The sequence below is a fragment of the Monodelphis domestica genome, chromosome 3 (assembly GCF_027887165.1).
Source record: "Monodelphis domestica isolate mMonDom1 chromosome 3, mMonDom1.pri, whole genome shotgun sequence".
NCBI lineage: Eukaryota > Metazoa > Chordata > Mammalia > Didelphimorphia > Didelphidae > Monodelphis > Monodelphis domestica.
Window position 1 is genome coordinate 502,362,436 of NC_077229.1, and position 22,580 is coordinate 502,385,015.

At 37.4% G+C, this 22,580-nt stretch overlaps 1 protein-coding gene across 7 annotated transcripts in view; it reads right to left on the minus strand.

Annotated features, from left to right (window-relative positions):
- RNF180 (ring finger protein 180) overlaps positions 1-21,484 on the minus strand; it is a 241,463-nt gene extending 219,979 nt beyond the window's left edge. For 5 of the 7 annotated variants that reach the window (XR_008917944.1, XM_016431313.2, XM_016431310.2 and 2 more), the window contains exon 1: positions 21,347-21,484. The gene's annotated coding sequence lies outside the window, so the exon portion shown is untranslated. Of the gene's footprint in view, positions 1-15,421; positions 15,520-21,346 lie in introns of all 7 variants that reach the window. The other 2 variants (XM_056824868.1, XM_007486381.3) reach the window with 2 other exon arrangements.
- Positions 21,485-22,580: the final 1,096 nt, after the last annotated feature.

Sequence of the window (22,580 nt, forward strand, 5' to 3'; positions counted from 1 at the left end):
CCCGAAAATGAGTACTTTTTCTATCTGCTAAAAATTGTGCAGGAACTGCTTGATCACATGAGTCGAAGGGGATGTGACTCTAGACAATCACCCCAGTACAAGTATTAGTAATAGTGGAATTGTTCCTGGGCGATAGGAGGCAGGGAGAGAAAGAACATAAATCATGTAACCATGGAAAATGTTTCTTAATGAATCAATTAAATAAAATTTTAAAAAGAATTAGAAAAAGACTTAGAAGTGATTTAATCCACACTTTCATTTTGCAGATGAAGAAACCATGGCTCTTAGGAGTTAAGTGACTTGACTCCAATCTGCTGATAACAAGAAATCCAGTATTCAAACCCAGGTTCTTTGGCTCCAAATTCTTGCTTGTTTCAATGAAGAAATTACCTGCGAATAAGATAAATTCCCTCCGGAATTCAATTCACATACTATAAAATAAAAGGGTTGGTCTGAGTTCCCTTCCAGAACTAAAATTCTCTCTCTCTGAATTTATCAAAAGTAGCATTTGGTGAATTTTTGCACTTCTCTTTTTTCCCCTCTGATGGGTATAATGACTTTCCCTTCAATGTCATATCTCTTCTACATTTGTATATTATCTGTAATAAGAGGTGTCAAACTGGAAAGTAGCCCACAGAATCCTGAGTGTGATCTGAACAAGACTAAAATGGAATTGAGAAATATACAAAGAAAAAAAAAAGCAATACAACATAAAACAAACAAATGAATAAATAAGCAAGCAAACAAACAAATAAATAAGTGAAAATTATGCAGGACATGAAATTTAGGAAAACATAATTTCCTTTCTATTTCAATAAAGTTCAGGTTTTTGACTGCTTCTCAAACACTAGCAGAAACCTAGAGGTGCTAAGCTCCTTAAAAGTTCAATAGTATATATTTGCATAAAGAACAAAAATTGAGAACCTTTTAAAAATATAAACCACTAAATTTTTAATTAATCTACTACAGTTTTAAACTAAATGAAGTTTGGTTCAAATACATTTTTAAGTTCAACTAATCGCAAAAAACTTTTTTTAAGACTATTATAAATGAATACTTAACATATTTCAATTTTATTCCAAATTTCAATTTCCTCCTATTTTCCCATGTATTCAGAATCTCCAAAAAATTATATACCTCTAATTTTCAGCTAGATGGCTTCAGTGGATAGAGCATTTGGCCTGGAATCAGGAAGACTTGAGTTCAAATATGGCCTCAGACAATTATTAATTATGTGACCCTGGGCAAGTCACTTAACCTCTATTTGCCTTAAAACAGTGGAAAAGGAAATACCAAACTGCTCCAATATCTTTGCCAAGAAAACCCCATGGACAGTACTGTTGTAATATGGTCCAATATCAGACATAACTGAATTCCTGAACAATAACCTTCATGTGTAGTATATTTTTCCAGAAATTTACTTTGTAAAATAAGTATTCCAAGTTAATTTTTATATGTGTTTGTGTTAATGTACACATTTTGCTCATTTATGATGCAGTGATATTAATATAGTGTTTAAACATCAAACATTAAAATATATAATGTGAGGAATCATGGTATAGGAGAGTGTGTGCTGGGTTTGGAGTCAATGGGAGTTAGTCCCACCTCTATCTATCTATCAGGGATATAATCAAGAACAAATCACCTTTTTTTTTGGTGATTAAGAGTCATTTTTCACATATGTAAAAGAAATGTTAAAGAATCCACAGTTTCTACCTCATAGAATTAATCTGAGCCTCAATATGAGATGATAGAGAGCACTTTGTAAACCTTAATGTGCTAAAGTAAATGTCAGCTATTAAATAACATTTAAATGGACAGTTAAGAAATCTTTTCATTTATTTGCAAAAATACATAGAAGAAAATTCAGTTAAGTGGTAAATGTATCTACTAATACAGGGGTAGATATAAAATGGTTACAGAATGAATCACTAGTCAAAATTATCAACCATAAACCATCTTCCTAGCTCAGAAGTATCACTTTCTCAGATCATCCCTCCATACAGATCAACTTGCCAACTGATGCAATCAGAAGTTCTGGTTGAAATGGCTTGGGAACATTTAGTTCTGGTACATATTGTACAGATAAAGTCTCTATGAGGAAGGGCCGTCAGGAATTTTTGATGGTATGATGAAATAAAAAAAATGGAAACAGTTTGACTATAATAAAGCCATACCTATCTCGTATATAATTTTAAAAAGCAGTTATCCACAGCAACAAGAACTCCAATTTTTGAGAACTTTTAAGATTTTTTACAAAGCTTTCTTTGCAACTATCCTGGGAGATGGACATAAAAATCCTCACTTTATTCATGTTAGCTGCAGTTTTGAGAAGTAAAAGGACTGAGTTCTATAGGGTCACACAGCTAATACGTGTCAAAGCTGGGCCTTGAACCCAAATCCAGCGCTTTCCATTACAGAATGACATAGTAAACTGCTCAGAAGCACAAACAACTGTCCCTTTTACGAAAAGACGAGCCTACATAACAAGGCTTGGGTCCCACCCCAAAGCGGAGGCTTGGTAGTCTTTACAAAAGCACTCAAAAATACGAAGCTCCAAAAGGAACTTTTGTTTCTATTCTTACTTGATTTGGTTTCGTTATGTGAGTTGTCACACAAGTTTTGCCCACGTAGCTAACTTTCACGTGCCCATTAGTGTGTACGGTGTGTGGTATTAGTACTACTAAATGTTTAGAGGACGTGAGAAGTACGGCAAGATCTGGACTCGCATTTGATGTTGGGAAGGTAAGTCTGAATAAAAGAAACAACATTAAATAATGAACAGCATGTAATTCAGCACTAAACTATTTGCCAGGATCCGGGATACAATATCATACAAGCTGAGAAAAGAGGAAGATCAATAAAACATAGACTAGTTTGCAAAGGCTTAATGGAAAAGATGAGACTTGAACTACGACTTGAACTTTGAAGAATAGGCTGGAATTAGGTGACACCCAAGTGGAGAGAACATGTGGAAAGAAGCAGAGACGGCCTCAACCGAGCAGCTTAAGATGACACCATATAAACACACACACACAGAGGGAGGGAGGGAAGGAGGAGGGAAGAGAGAAAGTGGAGTCAAGGCCAGCTAAGAGATGATGAATGTAAGAAACAGATGAATCTGAAGGCACTATAAAAACATGACAAAGAGCCCAAACCAGGTAGCGGTGAAGCAGAATGAGTATAGTCAGGCCCTCCTCCCACTTCCAAAAGTCCTCCAACCAGAAAAAATGTCAGACTGAATCCTGACAGAACTACCCAAGGAAAAAGTAAACAGTGAGTCTTTTTTCCCAGCCAGATTGGCATAGGGTGACAGAGGGGTCTGCAGACCCTAGAGATGGGGTCAGGCTAGAAGGAGCTGCATCAAGAACTCCGGCCCAGGGAAAGTTGTACACCAAGGCAAGAGGATGGTGCAGGTACCATCATCTCTCACAGGGAGGGGGAACAGGTGCCAACTGGTAGCTGTCACTCGCTCCTTAGCTCCAGGTCCAGCCCTGGAGCACCCTACGGGCCGCCATAGCTCAGAAGGAGGAAGTAGCTGGGATACTGACCCTTGGAGCAGAGTAGGCTCAGACACAGCTTCTAACCAAATCTGAAGCCGGAAGAGAAAGAACCAGAGTAGGCCAAGTGGCTCAATCCAGTCGCAGTGCCCAAGCATAATAGCAGTCTACGGTTCCCACCCAACTCAAGTCAAACTGGCTGAATTCAGTCCAGGAATGCAGCAATCAGACTTTGCTCTAGATCAGAACACTGAAGTTTCATAGTCCCTAGCCTGAGATGTAACAGAAAAGCTAGAATAACATAAAACTCAATATAAAAGAAGAAACTTAAAAAAATAATTACATGCAAGAAATTGAGGTCAAAAGAATTTTTTAAAGAGATCTATTGAAGAAAAAATTGGGGAAACAATTTACAGCTTGATACAAAGGTACAAATTCTTGCCTAAACAGCAAATACCCTGAAAATTCAAATAGACCAATATGAAGCCCATGACTTTATGACATAAGAAATATTAAAATAAAATAAAAAATTCAAAAAGTAGAAAAAGATGTAGGGTTAATAACACAAAGAAGACTGAATTGGGGAAAAGGTCAATAAGAAAAAATATTAAGAATCATTGTATTACCTGAATGCTATGACCATGAAAAGTGCTTAGATGTTCTATTTTAAGAAATCTTAATGGTCAGAGTAGAAATGCAGAAGAAAGCATATTATCTATCATTTGTTTACTTGTTACCATATAATTCAGTTTTGAAAGAGTAATCTTATGAGACCAAAACCGCAAATCATATACCCAAATAAATGGAATTGCTTGTCAACTCCAGGAAAGGGAAGGGAAGAGGGGAGGGTGACAACATGAGTCATGTAATTTTGGAAAACTTATGTGTACATTTGTTACTGAAATAAAATAAAGAAAACAAAGAAACAAAAAAGAAATCTTACAAGAAAACTGCCCAGAACTCTTAAAACCAGAGGGCAAGGGGAAAATGGAAAGAATCCACTAGTCATCAACTGAAAGAAACCTAAAAAAATGCAAACTTCTGGGAACTTTATAGCCAAAATATAGATCCTGGATAAAATAAAAAACACCAAAAGCAATCATAAAAAATTCAAGTATCAAATAGCCACAGTCCAGATGAGATTTCTCATAATTTAGCAGTTACAACTATGAGAAGGAGAATCTGGTATTATAGAAGGTAAAGTAAGAAGGTAAAGAGATTAGTTTCGAAGATGGAGCCAAGATGGTAGAGTAATCCTCAACAGTTCTGTGCCACTATGAGAATCCTCTCAACCAAAATTAAAATATTGCCACAAAATGAATACAAGTGTGAAAGAAAGAGACAGAGTAAAACAATTTTCATGAAAAGAAAAACACAAAAGGTAGGCACTAGGATAATAGGAGAGCAGACTCAACAAGAAGCTGAAGCAAGAAGAGTAAGCCAGTATATGGGGGGTGGGGGGTGGGAGGGAGTGGCTCCAGGTTTAGGAACCTATGGTTAACCCAACATCCAGACCCTGAGACCCTGTGTGAGCAAATAGAGGTACAAGACAACCCATACCCCTTGAAATTTCAAACCTGTGGAGAAGTCCAGAGTCCCAGCCCAGGGAATTCTAGTCTAGCCTTGGGACAAGAATTTGATTCACACTTTGGGTTGGATGATAGTACTAAGTACTAAGTACTTATATCTTTTTGACTACAGCTCCAAGACAAGACAATCAAGGGTGTGCCTGATTGGATCAGGAAAAATCAAAAACTTAAGACTAAACATGAGGCTAGAATTTGACCAGCTCCTGACTTGATCAAGATTATAGAGTGAGATCAAAAGCTTATACCTAAGCCTGAGGCAAGTCTTTAAGCTATCAGCATCTCAAGGTTCAACTGAAAAATCAGCAAGGGGATGGGTATGTCAGAGCTCTTAGTCCTTAGACCATCACACCATCCCCTCAAGCCAATCTATAATTAGATAGGAAAAATGAGCAAACAACAACAACAAAAAGCACTTGACTCTAAAGAATTTTTATGGACACAAAAAGCAAGGTATAGATACAGAGGGGGACAGTGAAAGCAAAGGAAACACAACAAAGTCCAAAAGAAAAATATGGATTGGACACAGATTCTGGAAGAACTCAAAAAGGAATTCAAAAACCAATTAAGAAAGGAAGAATAAAAGTGGGAAAGAGAAATAAAAGTGATGCAAGGAGAAAGGAAAGTAATGCAAGAAGAAATGGGCCAATTGAAAAAGGGGAACCAAAAACTGACATAGGAAAACCAGGACTTAAAAATCAGAATTGATCATCTAGAAACTAATGATTTCATGAGAAATCAAGAAACTTAATAAAGCAAAATTAAAGGAAGGAAAAAATAGAGGAAAACATGAAATATCTTACTGAAAAAACAACTGACCTAGAAAATAGATCAAAGAGAGACAATTTGAGAATTATTGGACTACCTGAAAGACAGGATCAAGAAAAAACCTTGGATATAATATTACAAGAAATTGTCAAAGATAACTGCCCAGATATCCCAAAGAAGAAAATAAAACTGAAATTGAAAGAATTCATAGATCACCTCCAGAAAGAAATCCTCAAATGACAACTTACAGGAATATAACAGCTAAATTCAAGAGCCACCAAGCCAAGGAAAAAATATTTCAAATGGCCAGAAAGAAACAATTCAAATACTATGGAGCTACAAACAGAATCATACAGGACCTGGCAGCTTCTACATTAAAGGATCGAAAGGCATGGAATATGAAATTCAAGAAGGTAAAAGATCTGGGTTTACAACCCAGAGTCACCTAACCAGCAAAATTGATGTGTTTTTTTTTTCTTTCAGGGGAAAAAATAAGATAGAAAATTCCCAAGCATTCCTGAGGAATAAGCCAGAACTAAACAAAAAATATGGATCCCAAAAAGGTATATTAGTGAGAAAATGTAAGGCATTCATTAAGGTCAAAATGTTTATGTCTATGTGGAAAGAGGATTTCTGTAATTCTCAAAAAATCACCCTTAGAAGAAGGGAAGATAGAAAGAATTTATTCAGAAAGAGGGTGGAGAAGTAAGCTGGTTATGATGATATGATGTATATGTAAATGTGATGATATGGAATGATATGATATGAATGCACATGAATAATATGTAAAAAGATCAATCAAGGGCTGAAATATAGGGTTATACTGAGAGAAAAGGGAAGGGAGACAAAGAATGTGGTGAATTATAAAACATAACGAAGCATGAAAAAAAAAAGTTGTTTACAAGAAACATATTTGGGGGAGGGTGACACACAGTTTCAAGGTAAAAAGGATGAAGCAGAATTTATTATGTGTCATCTCAATTAGAAAAAGAAGGAGTAGCAATCATAATGCCAGACAAAGCTAAAGTAGGAATTGATCTGATTAAAAGAGATAAGGAAGGAAATTACATTCTGTTAAAGCATACAATAAACAATGAAGTAATATCATTACTTAACATTTATGTACCAAAGGCATAGCATCTAGATTTCTAAAGGAAAAATTATGGGAGTTCAAGGAGGAAATAAGATAGTAAGACAATATTAGTGGGGGATCTCAACCTTCCTCTTTCAGAACTAGATGAATCAAAGTGAAAAATAAATAAGAAAGAAGTAAGGGAAGTTGACAAGTCCATAAGGACATTCTGGGCCCATTGAGGCAAAAGTAGTCAGAAAAGACACATTCGTAGATCTGCCTCGAGACTCTGGCAAGGACCAGTCTAAACTTGCATGTCTATAAATCACTGTGTAAAGAACACCTGGCTTTCTTATTTGGTTTAGAATATCCTGACCAGCTAACAAACCTTGAGCTCTATCCCTGGGACAGGTGGTCTTCATGCATATTAGCTATACCTTAGTGCTTTTGTACTTCTAAAAAAATACTTATGCCAATGATAATTGTAAAGATTAAAATTTATGGAATATGGGGAGACTGAGGCAGGTAGAAATTAGTTTCTCTCTGCAAGGAGTATTATATTTTTTAGAGGTTTATTAAAGGTTAAAGATTAAGAATATACAAGTAAGAAACATGTGCCTAGGCCAGAGGCCTAGACAAAATAACCTCACATCATGGAAGAGACGCCTCTGCTCCAAAACGGAAGTCCAAAAGAGCCAAGAAAAGCCCCTCAAAAGCCTTTGAATCCACTTAAATACCTTCTCGATCTCGGCCCAGGTGAGATTACAAGGCATTCTGGGGAAGTGGAGCAAAGGCTCATGGGGATTGTAGTCCTGTATTCGAGTCTATTTTTTACATAATAGACAAAAGAGGACTTTGTAGATTACTATTGATGAAGTGTATGTACTCCTCAATGCAGGTGACACTTGTGTACTCTAAATGGCACCAAGATGTATGACCTTGATATATCATTTTCTTTTGATCATAGAGTGTGGAAACTGTATAAATATTGAACTGATATGCTCAATAAAATGGAATCTATGATCACATTAACAGTCCCCTAGGCTCCCTTAATTCTTGACTCAATTGCCCTAACAGATTTTGCACATCTCTCTGTCTCTCAGCTCTCCTTCTGCTTTCTATCTGCACTCTAAGTTCTCAGCTTGCCACTCTCCACTGTATGTTTCATTCCAGCTGTCTCTGCAGGCCAGAACATGCTGAGATCTGACTCCTAGCTGATCATACTGCCACAACTAGCTGAGGGCACGGCTCTCCCTGAACTTCCACTGTACCTCTGCATGAACCCACCAACAGGTATTTCCAAAGTCCATCACAAGAAGTGAATAAAATGCTAGAAAAAATTGGAGTTAGGAGGTATCTGGAGGAAACAAAATAGGAGTAAAAAGGAATATACCTTCTTCTCAGCAATGCATGGTACATATACAAAGATTGACCATATACTAGGGAATAGAAATAGCGCAAACAAAGGCAGAAAAGCAGAAAGAATGAAGGCAACCTTTTCAGATCACAATGTGATAAAAATGATACTTAAGAAGGGTCCATGGAAAGGCCAATTTAAAAGTAATTGGAAACTAAATACTCTAATTCTTCAAAACTGGTGGATGAAAAAAGAAATAATAGAAACAAAGATTTCATTAAAGAAAATGACGAGAAGACATCATTTCAAAACCTATAGGATACAGCCAAAGCACTAATTGGGGGGAATTTTATATCGTTGAGTGGCTACAGAAACAAAATAGAGAAAGGAGGTCAATAAATTGAGCTGACAACTTTAAAAATTAGAAAAAAAACACATTTAAAATCCCCAGATAAAAACTAAATTGGAAAACATAAAAATGAAAAGAGAAATTAATTAAATTGAAAGTAAAAGAACTATTGAACTAAAAATAAGGCTAGGAACTAATATTTTGAAAAAAAAATAAAGTACTGGTTAATCTAATAAAAAAAGAGAATCAAATTAACAGAATCAAAGATGAAAATATTGATCTCAATTCTAATGAAGAGGAAATTAAGATAATTATTAAAAACTATTTTGCCCAATTGTATGGCAATAAATGAGTCAATCTAGGTGAAATGGGTGATTATTTTCAAAAATATAAATTGCTTAGATTAACAAAACAGGAAATAGAATACTTAAATAATCACATCTCAGAAAAAGACACTGAACAAGCCATCAAGGAACTTCCTAAAAAAAAATTCCCAGGGTGAGATGGATTCACAAGAAAATTCTATCAAACATTTAAAGAACAACCAATCCCAATATTATACAAATTATTTGACAAAAAGAGCAATAAAAGAGTCTTACCAAATACTTTTTATTATACAAATATGGTATGAATTCCAAAGTGAGGCAGGCCAAAAACAGGGAAAGAAAACTACAGACCAATCTCCTTAATGAACATAGATGCAAAAATCTTAAACAGAATATTAGCAAAAAAAAAAAACTACAGCAAGTTGTCACAAGGATTATCCACTATGATCAGGTAGGATTTATACCAGGAATACAAGGATGGTTTAATATTAGGAAAACCATCCATGTAATTGACCATATCAATCATGAAACCAATAGAAATTACATGATTATCTCAATAGATGCAGAAAAAAGCCTTTGACAAATACAACACCCACTCCTATTGAATATACTAGTAAGTATAGGAATATAGAAGGGCCATTCCTCAAAATAATAAACAGTATATATTTAAAACCATCATTAAGTACCATCTGCAATGGGGACAAGTTAAAAGCCTCCCCAATATGATCAGGAGTGAAGCAAGGATGCCCACTATCAACACTATTATTTATTATAGTATATAAATGTTTGCTGTAGCAATTAGAAAAGAAAAAGAAATCAAAGGGATTGAAGTAGGCAGTAAGGAAACTAAACTATCACTCTTTGCAGATGATATGATAGTATACTTAGTGAATCCAAGAAAATCAACTAAAAGGCTAGTTGAAATAGTTAACAATGTTAGTAAAGTAGCAGGGTACAAGATAAACCTACATAAATATCAGCATTTCTATGTATTTCTAACAAAATTCATCAGTAGGAGTTACAAAGAGAAACTCCATTTAAAATCACTCTAGACAATAAAAAATGTTTAGGAATATTTTCCTAATGTATCTACCAAGGCAAACATAAGAATTACATTACAACTACAAAATACTTTTCACTTAATTAAAACTAGATCTAAATAACTGGAAAAACATTCATTGCTCATGGGTAGAACAAGCTAACATAATAAAAATGACCATCCTACCCAAAATAATCTACTTATTCAGTGACATACCTATCAAAGTACCAAAAAACTTTTTTAAAGAATTGGAAAAAATTATAACAAAGTTCATCTGGAAGAACAAGAGATCAAGAATATGAAGGGAAATTTTTTTTTAATGTGAAGGATGGGGGCCTAGTGGTACCAGATCTTAAACTGTACTATAAAGCAGTGGTCATCAAAACAATATGGTAGTGACTAAGAGAAAGAAGGGTGGATCAGTGGAATAGAGTGGGGGTAAATGAACTCAGCAAGCTAGTGTTCAGTAAAGCCAAAGATCCCAGCTTTTGCAACAAGAACTTGATATTTGACAAAAACTGCTGGGAAAATACAGTATAGGGAAAATTAGGTTTAGATCAACATCTTACACCCTATACCAAGATAAATTCAAAATGGGTAAATGACAAATAGAAAGAGTGAAATCATAAATAAATTAGGTGAACATAGAATAGTATACCTGTCAGATCTGTGGGAAAGTAATTGAAAACCAAGCAAGAGATAGAGAACATTACAAAACGTAAAATTAATCACTTTGATTATATCAAATTAAAAAGTTTTTGTACAAACAAAACCAATGCAACCAAAACTGGAAGGAAAGCAGCAAACCGGGAGAACATATTTATAGCAAAACTCTCTGACAAAGGTTTAATTTCCCAAATATATCAGGAACTATGTCAAATTTACAAAAAAAAAAATCAAGCCATTTCCTAATCGACAAATGGTCAAGGGACATGAATTGGCAGTTTTCACACAATGAAATCAAAACTATCAACAAGCACATGAAAAAGTGTTCTAAATCCTTCCTGATTAGAGAAAAACAAATTAAAACAACTCTGAGGTATCACTTCACACCTAGCAGATTGGCCAATATGACAGCAAAGGAAAGTGATAAATGTTGGAAGGGATGTGGCAAAATTGGTACACTAATAGATTGCTGGTGGAGTTGTGAATTGGTCCAACCATTCTAGAGGGCAATTTGGAACTATACCCAAAGGACTTTAAATGACTACCTGCTCTTTGAACTAGCCATACCACTGCTGGGTTTGTACCCCAAAGAGATAATAAGGAAAAAGGCTTGTACAAAAATATTCATAGCTGCACTCTTTGTGGTAGCAAAAAAATTGGAAAATAAGGGGGTGTCCATCGATTAGGGATTGGCTGAACAAATTGTTGTTTCTGATGGTGATGGAATTCTATTGTGATGAAAGGAATGATGAGCTGGAGGAATTCCATGAGAACTGGAAAGATCTCCTGCAATTGATGCAGAGTGGTAGGGGCAGAACCAGGAGAAAAATGTACACAGACGGATACACTATGGCACAATCAAACCCAATGGACTTCTCTACTAGCAGCAATGCAATGACCCAGGACAATCCAGAGGGACTTATAAGAAAGAACGCTATCCACATCCAGAGAAAGAACTGTGGGAGCAGAAATGTAGAAGAAAAACATGTGATTGATCATGTGGTTTAACAGGGAAATGATGAAGGTTTTGACGTTAAAAGATCACTCTACTGCAAATGTAAATAGCATGGTAATAGGTTTTGAAAAGTGATACATGTATAACCCAGTGGAACTGCTTGTCATCTCCAAGGGGGGGGGGGGAAGTAAGGGGGAGGAGGAATCATGAATCATGTAACTACAGAAAAATATTTTAAATTAAAAAAAAGCATTATTGGACTACCTGAAAATCATGACCAAAGAAAAATCCTGAACACCATTCTACAGGAAATTATCCAAGAAAATGGCCCTGATATTCTTAAACAAGAGGGTAGGGATTGAAAGAATGCACCAATCACCTTCTTCATTAAATCCCTAATTGACAATGTCCAGGCATGTTATAGCCAAGTTCAAGAACTTCCAGGCCAGGGGAAAGATATTACAAACTGCTAAAAAGAAACAATTCAGATATCGTGGAGTCAGGATTACACAGGACCTGGCTGCATCCACACTGAAGGACTGGAAGGTAGGGAATATAATATCCTGGAAAGCAAGGGAACTGAGTCTACAACCAAGAATCAACTACCTAGCAAAACTGACTATATTCCAGCAAGGTAGAAGTACGGTCATTTAATAAAATAGAAAATTTCCAAGCATTCCTGAAGAAAAGACCAGATGTAAATAGAAAATCTGATGCCCACATACAGAACTCAAGAGAATCACCAAAAGGTAATTAAGAAAGGAAAAGAAAATTAGGGGACCCAATAAGTTCAAATGATTTGCATTCCTATATGAAAAGATGATATTGATAACTATTAAAACTTATTATTTGGGGGCAGCTGGGTAGCTCAGTGGATGGAGAGACAGGCCTAGAGATGGGAGATCCTAGGTTCAACTCTGGCCTCAGACACTTCCCAGCTGTGTGACCCTGGGCAAGTCACTTGACCCCCATTGCCTAGCCCTTACCACTCTTCTTCCTTGGAGCCAATACACAGTATTGATTCCAAGACAGAAGGTAAGGGTTAAAAATAAACTGTTACTATCATCAGGGTAGCTAAAAGAATTATACTTAGAAGTTACAGTGATAAACTGTATGATATGTTAAAAAGAAAAGAAAAACTAGGGGTAAAAAAAGAGGATAATGCTAAGAGAAATTGGAAAAGAGATAAAATGGGATAAATATATATTTCGTAAAGAAGCACACAGGGACAGTGAGAAGACCAATACAATGGAAGGGAGGAAGAGGTTGGCACTAATAAGCTTGTAGGGAAAGGGAAGAGGATGGGAAAAATCATGAATCATGTAACCATGGGGAAATATTCTAAAGAAAAAAAAAAGAAGATAAAGTATTTAGTCTCATAACCAAGAATAGCATATTCCAAAATACCAAGTATAATCCTGGAGGGGGGAAAAGTATTTTTAATCAAATAGTTAACTTCTAAGAAGTCTGGATGAAGAGACCAGGGCTGCATAGAAAGTTTGAAGTTCAAACCCAGGAGTTGAGAAAATAAAAAAGGTAAACATGATCATCCTGGGCAAAACAAGGGTAAAATGTTTATACTCTTCAATGGTGAAATGAAATACCGGATACCCTTGAGCCTTATCATCACGGGGGGTCTTAAGCATATAATTAGAGATGTGCCTCAAAGAAGGGGCTGTATTCCATGCACAATGCAGAATTGTACCAGCACAAAATAAAAACAGGCTATGAAAATCCAGGGACATCTACATCCCAAATGGTCTAGGGAACTACTTGCGCCCAAACTGTTGTACTTAAGTTTTCTCAGTGCCTACTGGACTGAGGAACTGTCTAACCCACCACCAGGGCCCCCGGACTTTTTACACAGGGGCCAGCTCACTGTCCCTCAGACCATTGGAGGGCCGGACTATAAATTAACCTAACCCTAACCCTAACCAGGCAGCAGTGTACACAGTGGGGAATCCCCTCCCCTAGACTGCTGCTCACCATGCTGAGGTCTTCCATCATGCAGCCGCACGATCCTTTGCTGGGCACCGTTCTAAGGCACCCTGCAAAGGATGATGTCACCGAAAGCAGTACTGTATGTGAGCGATGCCTCACTTTGCAGCGCCGCCACATACAGTGCTCCTCTCACTGACCACCAATGAAAGGGGTGCCCCTTCCGGAAGTGCGGTGGGGGCTCAGAGGGCCCCATGCGGCCCCAAGGCTGTCGTCTGGGGATCCCTGCAACCATACCTTGACCCCAACATCATGATGTCATTGGGCCTCTTCAAAAAGGAAATGCCTACCAATAGTTCTATTACATTCTGATGATCTGAAAAGAAAAATGAAAAGGGAAAAGAAATACATTGGGAGAAGGGAGGAACCATTGGAGGAAAATATTTCAGTCAGCATAGACAATTAGAAATCTACACTAATCAGGAAGGAGTGGGGGTAGTAGCTTACAATGGCAACTATTATCCAAACTGGTCAAAAGAGGGCAGAACATACACACACAGAGTTGAGTTCAGAAATTTATTTCACTCAACAAAGAAAAAGAAAGGAAAAAAAAGGGAGGAATTGGAATCAGAGGTGGGATATATTAATGGAGGGATTAGTCTTCAGCAAAATAAACTCTAAATGTGTATTAAAATATTCATATCTCTTCTTGAGGTGACAAAAGATGGGAATAAGGGAGAAGTGATATCTATGACCTAAGGAATGGCTGAAAAAGTCAATATATATACATATATGTGATAATACTCTATTGTGCTATTAGAAAAGCTGAAGGAGTAACTTCAAAGCAACCTGGGAAGATCTATATGAATTGATGTACAGTGGAGTGAAAATAGACAAGAATAAATAACTTTGAATGTCAAAAATTTTGATCAATGTAATCAACCATAATTTTTAATGCATTTTATTTTGAACTTAAAATATCGAAAGGGAAATTTCCATATATACAACAGAACAAATGAGGATTGTAATTTTAAAAAACGAACTTGCATTTCATACTGATTTTTTAAAAATTCAGTCCTTCACACCATAAGAGGCATCATCTAGCAAAATGTATATAGATCTTTCATATTTCCACTTCTCAGTTCATTCTCTAGAGTTGAACATTCACAAGTTATTCTTTAAAAATTAAATCTATAGCTGTACATAATGCTCTCTTGGTTCTACTATTTTTACTATTCATTATCTTTAGTTCTTTCCAAGTTTTAAAAAAATAACACCCTCATTGTTTCTTATATGGCACAGTAGTGTTCTATCACAATCATGTACCACAATTTGTTTAGTCATTTTTCAATTGATAGACATCCTTTTGATTTCCGGTTCTTGCTCACAAAAAGAGCTGCTATAAATATCTTGAAACATAGAGGTTCTTTTCCTTTTCCCCTGATCTCCTTGGAAAACAGATCCAGCAACCCTGATATAACAGTTATAAGCTCTCTGAGTGTAATTCCAAATTGCTCTCCAAAAGGGCTAGATCAGTTCATCGTTCCAACAACAGTGTATTAGTGTCCCCACTTTTCCACATCCCCTCCAATATCTATCATTTTGCCCTTTTGTCATGTTAGTCAATCTGATGTGTGTGAGATGATATCTCAGAATTGCTTACATTTCTCTAATCAGTTCTGATTTAGAACATTTTTTCATGTACCTATATATGATTTAGATTTCTTCATCTGTTCATATATTTTGCCCATTTATCATTCTTATTCTATTAAATTTAACACAGTTCTCAATATATTTCTATATGAGACCTCTATCTGAGAGACTGAAATAATTTCTGAGGAATAATAAAGAAACATGCCACCCACCTTATGATTGAGAGGTGAAAGACTTGAGAATGCAGATTCATATGTGTGTGTATGTTTTCCATTTCATCATGCCCAATGCAGAAATGTGTTCTGCTTGACTATACATATTTGTAACAAGGAATATAAGTAGACAGACAGACAGACAAATAAATAAATAAAAAGAAGTTTTAGGAAATGTCAAGCTCTGAATGAATTGAGGCTAGCTAAGAAGTTTAAAGGACAATCAAGAGGGTTTTATTTTGTTTTTTAAGCTGAGAGGAAAGGGAGATTTGAAGAGGGTTAGGGGATTTATTTTACTTGGGGGTGGGTAAAACAATGATAACTGGCAACAGAGAAAAGAAAGCGATTCAATTTTTATGTTGTTACACTGATAATAAACGTAAAAATGACCAACGGTGTTTATAAACAAGGTAAGCAAGAAGAGAATAAGACAAGGTGGGTACATTTGATAAATTCAGAGACCTCACCCAAAAGAACTGGCAAATGTTACCACAGACTCATTGACACTGATATTTGAAAGATCAAGTACAACTGAGAGAGGTCCCACTAGACTGGAGAAGGACAAATATCCTGGTTTAAAAAAAAGAAAAGCTAACTGAGACTGCAAGCTAGATAGGCCTGTGAGTTTGACTCTGACTCCTGAGAAAATTCTTGCAAGAATCACTAAAGATATTATTTGATCAATATCTAGAAAGAGAAGAAATTATTTTAAAATGAGAGCATGTCATTCCACCATCCCCAGAGAAAGAGCTGTTGGAATGGGAATGGGGATCAAAGCATACTATTTTTCACATTAATTTATTTGTATTTTTACTTTGGGATTTTGGTTTTATATGAGTATTCTCTTACAATGACCAATATAGAAGCATAGTTTGCATGATAATACATGCATAAACCAAATCAAATTGCTTACCATCTCTGGGAGGGAAGAAGGAAAGGAGCGGGGAGACAATCTGGATCATATAAGTTTAGAAAATATATGTTGAAAATTACCATTACACTTAAATGGGAAAATAAAAATATAAAAAGAGAGAGGAATATTTAAATGGAGCATTAAAAGAAAAAAGAGAAACTTCACTTTCCTTTTGGAAAAACTTGCTAAATCAATAGTAGATGAGAATATTGTGGACATAGCTACCTATATTTTAGCAAAGGTTTCCCTAAACTAGCTCATAGTATTCATATGGAAAAGACTGAGAGGTACGGGTCAGAGAATAGCATAATCAGATGGATTCAGATCTGATTTCATGGACAGACAAGAGTAATTGTCAAATGTCTGGTGTCAACACAACAGTCCTCAGGGAAGTACAACCAGGATCTGTACTTGAACCTGTGCTCTTCCACATTTTTATCAACAACTTGGGCTAAGGCATAGATGGTATACACACAGTCAGATTTGCAGATGACATGAAGCTTGGGGGGAGGTGGGGGGTTGGCTACCTGGATGAGAAAGTTAGCATCTAAAAACATCTTACAAGCATCAAACTGAATCTACAAAGATGAAATTTAATAATGATAGGGATCTTGCACTTGATTCCAAAAAAAATCAACTCTGCAAAATTAAATGCGGTAGGTATAAATAGATAGCAGCTGTTCTGAAAAGGATCTAGGGGCTTTAGGGAACTGCAAGTCTAGCATGAGTGAGCAGTGAAGTGGTAGCCAACAAACGAATTCTGTCTTGGTCAGAATTAGAAGAGATCTAGCTTCCAGGAACAGAGAGGGGATCCCATTGTACTTTACACTTGCTGTTCGCTTCTGGGTACCATGCCTTAAGCAAGACATTGCTTCTTGCTTAACAGTATGCTTAGACTCATATATAAGGCTCATTCATATGATTAACTTAAATGAATGCTATGAGTAAAATGACAGCATAGGACTGGAATGCAGTTCAGCATAGCAAGGAAATTTGGAGATTACTTATGTGTACCTAACATAGAACCATAAGAAAGCATTATGTAATGAATTTAGGGATATACATATATAAATACATATTGAGATACAATACAGAACTGGCTTCAGAACAAGGAAGTCCTGGATTGCAAATCTCTCATCTGACACATAATGGTTATACGACTATGGGCAAGTTAACCGAACCTCTCGGTGGTCTGGGAAACACTCTAGGGCTATAAATCGCAGAGGAGGTACCAATTTGAACTGGTAAGGAAGTTTCTTCATCCTAGGACTCTCCACATCAATGAAATCACAAGTCAAGTCTCTAATTCGATATATGCCTTACCATTACAAATAACGCAGTCCTCATTTTGCATTTTCAAAGCAACTTTTACAGGTCATGTGATGTAAATGTCAGAATGGATATGGATAAGAGAAATTGAGTAATAAAAATCATGTGTTATAAAAAATATAACAAAAACAAAAAAAGTTTGTAGATTCATTGGAGGAAACATCAAGGAAGGCAGAAATATATACGAGTTATTGGTTTCTTCAGCAACTCTGAGACACTGTGAAAGTCATCTATCCTTTCTTGAGCCTCATCTATCACCTTATTTGTCTCTCCATTGCAAACTTACATTCAATTTTGTATGTTATTTGAGTATGGCTGTCATCATCTCCCAAATAGAATATATACTCTATGAAGGCAAGGACTTATTTCAATCTTTGAATTCTCCTAATGCCTAACTCAATGGTCTGAACACTGTAGGTATTTAATCAATAAATGCTGTTAAGACTGAGGCATTAATATCACTTGGAGGAATGTATACAGGAATGTAATTAGCTTTAAAAAAAAAAGACCATAAGTTAGAGCTTCTCTTCAAATCCATCACCCCATGCCTATTTAAACAGGTTGTCATTGCCTCAAACATCTTTGGAATGCCTCTTTTAAAATGGCCTTCAAAGACCACACAGGATATGCTTTTGAATGCTCAATAATAGCAAAGCTGTGAGAGTGGATTTGATTTTTATTAAGAATCAAGTCTCCTAGAAACAAGTCTGGTGAATCAGTGGGTACACAACCTGGCTTTTACCATTCTTGTTAAGATAAAATATAACTATAAGGTCACAAAACTTTTTCATGCATTTCACATTAACTGGCTTTGAAGTAAATTTCAAAATTTGTCTTAAAAATACATATTGTTAGTTATAATCACACCTCATAGACTTGAGTTACAGAGTACCTTTCTTTTTGTAAATCAAAAGTTTTTTCAAGATAATTCATTTAATTTTTTTAAAAAAAGGTGGGGGAAGAGGTAAATGTTATCCTCATTTTTAAAATGGTCTAAAAAGTAGTACAAAGAGGATAAACACATTTTCTATATTATCTAATGAGAGTTGCAGGGTTCTGATATCCTGCCACTCCTCATTTAATATTCCATGATGTGTTTTATAGATTAAGTATTCAAGCTTTATACTCCTTGAAAAGTGGCATTATAAGGGTACAAGGTATTATTATTATTTATGGAAGTCAATTAAAATTATTGTATATTTAAAGTATTAAGGAGCACTATTTAAATTGCTACAAATTCAAAGATACTTCTAATATAAGGCTCCTGTTTCTTTTTTTTTATTTTATTTTTATTGTCATGTAACACTTCCATATTGCTCATTGTAAAAGCAAATTCATACATAAACAAAACCCCAAAATAAATCCATAAATACATGATATGAAAGACAACTCGAAGGAATACTCCTTTTTCTGGAGGTAAACAGCCTTCTTCATCATGTCTTTCATGATTGTCCCAGATTGTTGCACTGCTGAGAGTCTGAGAGTAGCCAAGTTTTCACAGATGACCATCGTACAAAATTGCTGTTATTGTGTACAATGTTCTCCCGGTTCTGCCTATTTTGTTCCTGCAGATCTTTCCAGATTTATCTGTAATCATCGTATCATTTCTTGTAGCACAATAGTATTGCATCAACATATTTGTTCAGCCATTCCCCAACTGATGTACTCCCCTTCAATTTCCAATTCTTTATCTCTACAAAAAGAGCAGCTATAAATATTTTTGTACACGTGGGTCCTTTCCTCTTTTTTATAATCTCTTTGTGACATACTACCACCAGTAGTGGTATTACCAGAATAAAGGGTCTGCACAGTTTTATAGCCCCTTTGAGCATAGTTCAAAATTGCCCTCCAGAATGGTTGGATCAGTTCACAACTCCACCAACAATGCATTAGTGCCCCAATTTTGCCACATTCACTCCAACATTTATGACTTTCTTTTACTACCATATTGATCTATCTGATAAATATGAAGTGGTGCCTCAGTGCCTCAGCATTGTTTTAATTTGTATTCCTTTAATCAAGAGTGATATAGAACATTTTTATATGATTAATGATGGCTTTGATTTCTTCATCTGAAAATGCTTGTTCACATCCTTTGACCATTTGTCAACGGGGGAATGATTTGTTTTTTATATATTTGACTTAGTTCTCTATAATTTAAGAAATTAGACCTTTATCAAAGAAATTTGTTTTAATTTTTTCCCCTAGGGTTCTTGCTTCTTTACATAAGCAATGGCACTTATTCAGGAAGTTCTACTCTTCTCTCAGATATTTCAATCAGCATCTTATATAGGAGTTTCCTTTATTTTATTGTTTAAAAGCAAATGAACAGGAACACCAATATGAAACTCAAGTTTTAAGCTTTGCCTTGGGGAGATTATATCCTGGCTATGCTATCCAACATTCTATTTACATAGTAAGAGGAAGATTTTGTTGAAAGAGGAAAGGGTGAAATGTCTTGACTTTTCAAAGATAAAGTGAGAAAGTGATCAATTTCAACAGAAAATATTCAAAAGATTAATCAAGCACTCATAGCTCTTCTTTCTGGTGAAAGTACAACTGAGGTGACTCCAACTTCGTAAGCCACTGTGCCATCTCAGAATATTTGTCCACTTCAGAGATGCAAAATTCTGAAGGCCCTTCTCTTTCTCCATTAAGAACTTGGATAACTTCTACTGGGCTCAAAAAAGGATGAAATACACAGGCAATGTAAAGGAAATAGGTGATAAATACAGTAGAAATAAGAGAAATTAATCACAACTTTAATGTTCTGTGCTACTTGAGAGGCACTAATACATACTAGGTTGAACACAGGCCTGGGAGTCAGACAAGTTCTAATCACAGCTTCCAGAATGACTGGCGGCATAGCTTTGGTGCCTACACTCCCTGGTCTATAAAATGGGGTAATTTAATAGTAACCTGCCTACACAATGCTCCTTTGATGTGAACTAATTAATGATTTCACAGGGCAATACTTTTAAAAGTATGCTCTAGAAATATTAAGTATGACCCCTCAATTAAAAAAAAAATCCCCAAACCAACAACTCACACAGTTTAGAGCCTACCATGTACCATTTTTTTTTTGTCTTTGCTCCTTCCCTGTTCCTCTCCTCCAATGAATTTCAGGCTCTTATCACCTCTGCCTAGCTGAAGATCTGTTTTGATGCCAAAGTCGCCAACAAAAGCCGATTGAAAGGGAGATGGTGAAACTGACCAGACAAGAAAAAGTGGATACGTCCGTGCCCAGCTGTGGCAAAGATAGAGAATCTGAAGGAAACGTGGCATTGGTGCTTGTGACCAGTCTGGAGATTAAACCACATCAAATCTTCAAACCGGGGGTGGGAAGCGAGTGAAGATTCCGTGTTCGGTTTCGGCGGGGCCGCCAGCTCTCCCCGCCTTCGAGGGCCCCTGGGCCCCTGCTCCCCCGCCTCGGTGCCTCAGCTTTGCCTTCACCTTCCCCGGGTGTCCCTCCCCAGGGGCCCCAAACCGGGAAGCTGAGGCCCCACGTGCAAAAGTTGTTCTGGGCATTAGGGTCCCTGGCTCCGAGGCGCGGCCCGGCCCCGGGTCCCGCCCCGCCCCCTCCTCCCGCCTTCCCGGCCCCGGCCATGGTGGCCACCGTCCGTTAGGAACGGCGGCCCGGGCAGTCAAGCCCGTAGGCGTATCGCTCCGCGGCCCACTCTTACCTGACCCTTCGGGCCCCAGGGATGCTCGGGTGCACTCCTGGACGCCCCCAGCCCCCGCCTCCGCCGGAGCCTGGGCCGGGGGCCGAAGAACCTGGGCGCGGGGGACGGGGAAAAGCTCGGGGCTGGTAGCGGCCCCGGCAGCGGCGGTGCCGGTTCGGAGAGACGGGAAGCGACAGGAGTCAAACCCAGCCGAAAGCGCTCGGGCTGAGGCTCGGCAGCCTCGGATTCGGGGCCAGCGAGAAAGTGAGAGAGAGAGAGAGAAAGAGAGAAAGAGAGAGAGAGAGAACGAGCTAGCGCAGCGGGCGAGCAGCCCCTTGCTGCGAAGGCGCTGCCGGAGGCCGCCGCCGCTGCCGCCACGCCCACTCCGCCTCATCAGCCCAGCACAGCCAGCCTTACACCCTAAGGGGCGGCGCCGCCCAAGCCAAGGCGGGGTGACCCCACGAGGACCGCATCCCAAACAGACCCTGAAAAACGTGTTTTTTGTTTGTTTGTTTGTTTGTTTGTTTTTGCAGTTGTGGTTGTGTATTAGCGCTTACCCGGCAGTTAGCAAAACGCAACTTCTTTGCCAACGCAGAAAACCGAATCCAGCCCTTGCACCAGTCCAGAACTTACTTGGTAGGTTTGTTCGTTTCTGAAAGATCGAGGGTGAAAAACTGCGGGAAGAACAAGTCCCTAAAGTCTCTGTATATTGGTATTCTTTTCATCTCCGGCTTCCACTTTCTCCCTTGCTCAAAGTCCTGTTTATATTTACTGGGCTCTTTCTCAGCCCCTTCCAGAAGCTGAGTAATGTGGAGCAACCTTTGGGCACCTTTCGGGCCATCTCCCCCGGGAGCGTTAGCACCCTAGGTCAGGCTAGGTGCTCATCTTGTTTCTCACTGCCCCACCGCAGATAAAGTGGCACTCTTAAAGTTTCTCTCTCGTACACTATATCCCTACTTAAGAAACGAGTGGCTCTTCATTAGTACCAGAAACAAATAGTCTGTTTGTCATTTCATAGAATCGTATAGGAAAAGCACCCCCCCATTCCCCCTAAATCCAACCCACCCCAGTGGGCCAGCCCTGCAGCTATTTTCTAGATAAGCAACCTAAAGGAGATATGACCGGACAACTACTGACTCCCTGCAGCTATACATACTGAAGGCCTGGAAAAGGCAGAAACACCTCTTTTCATCTCTTAATGTCTTTTCTCCAAAGGATATTTTTGTTCTTGAAGGAAAGCAAAATGTATGTAGAG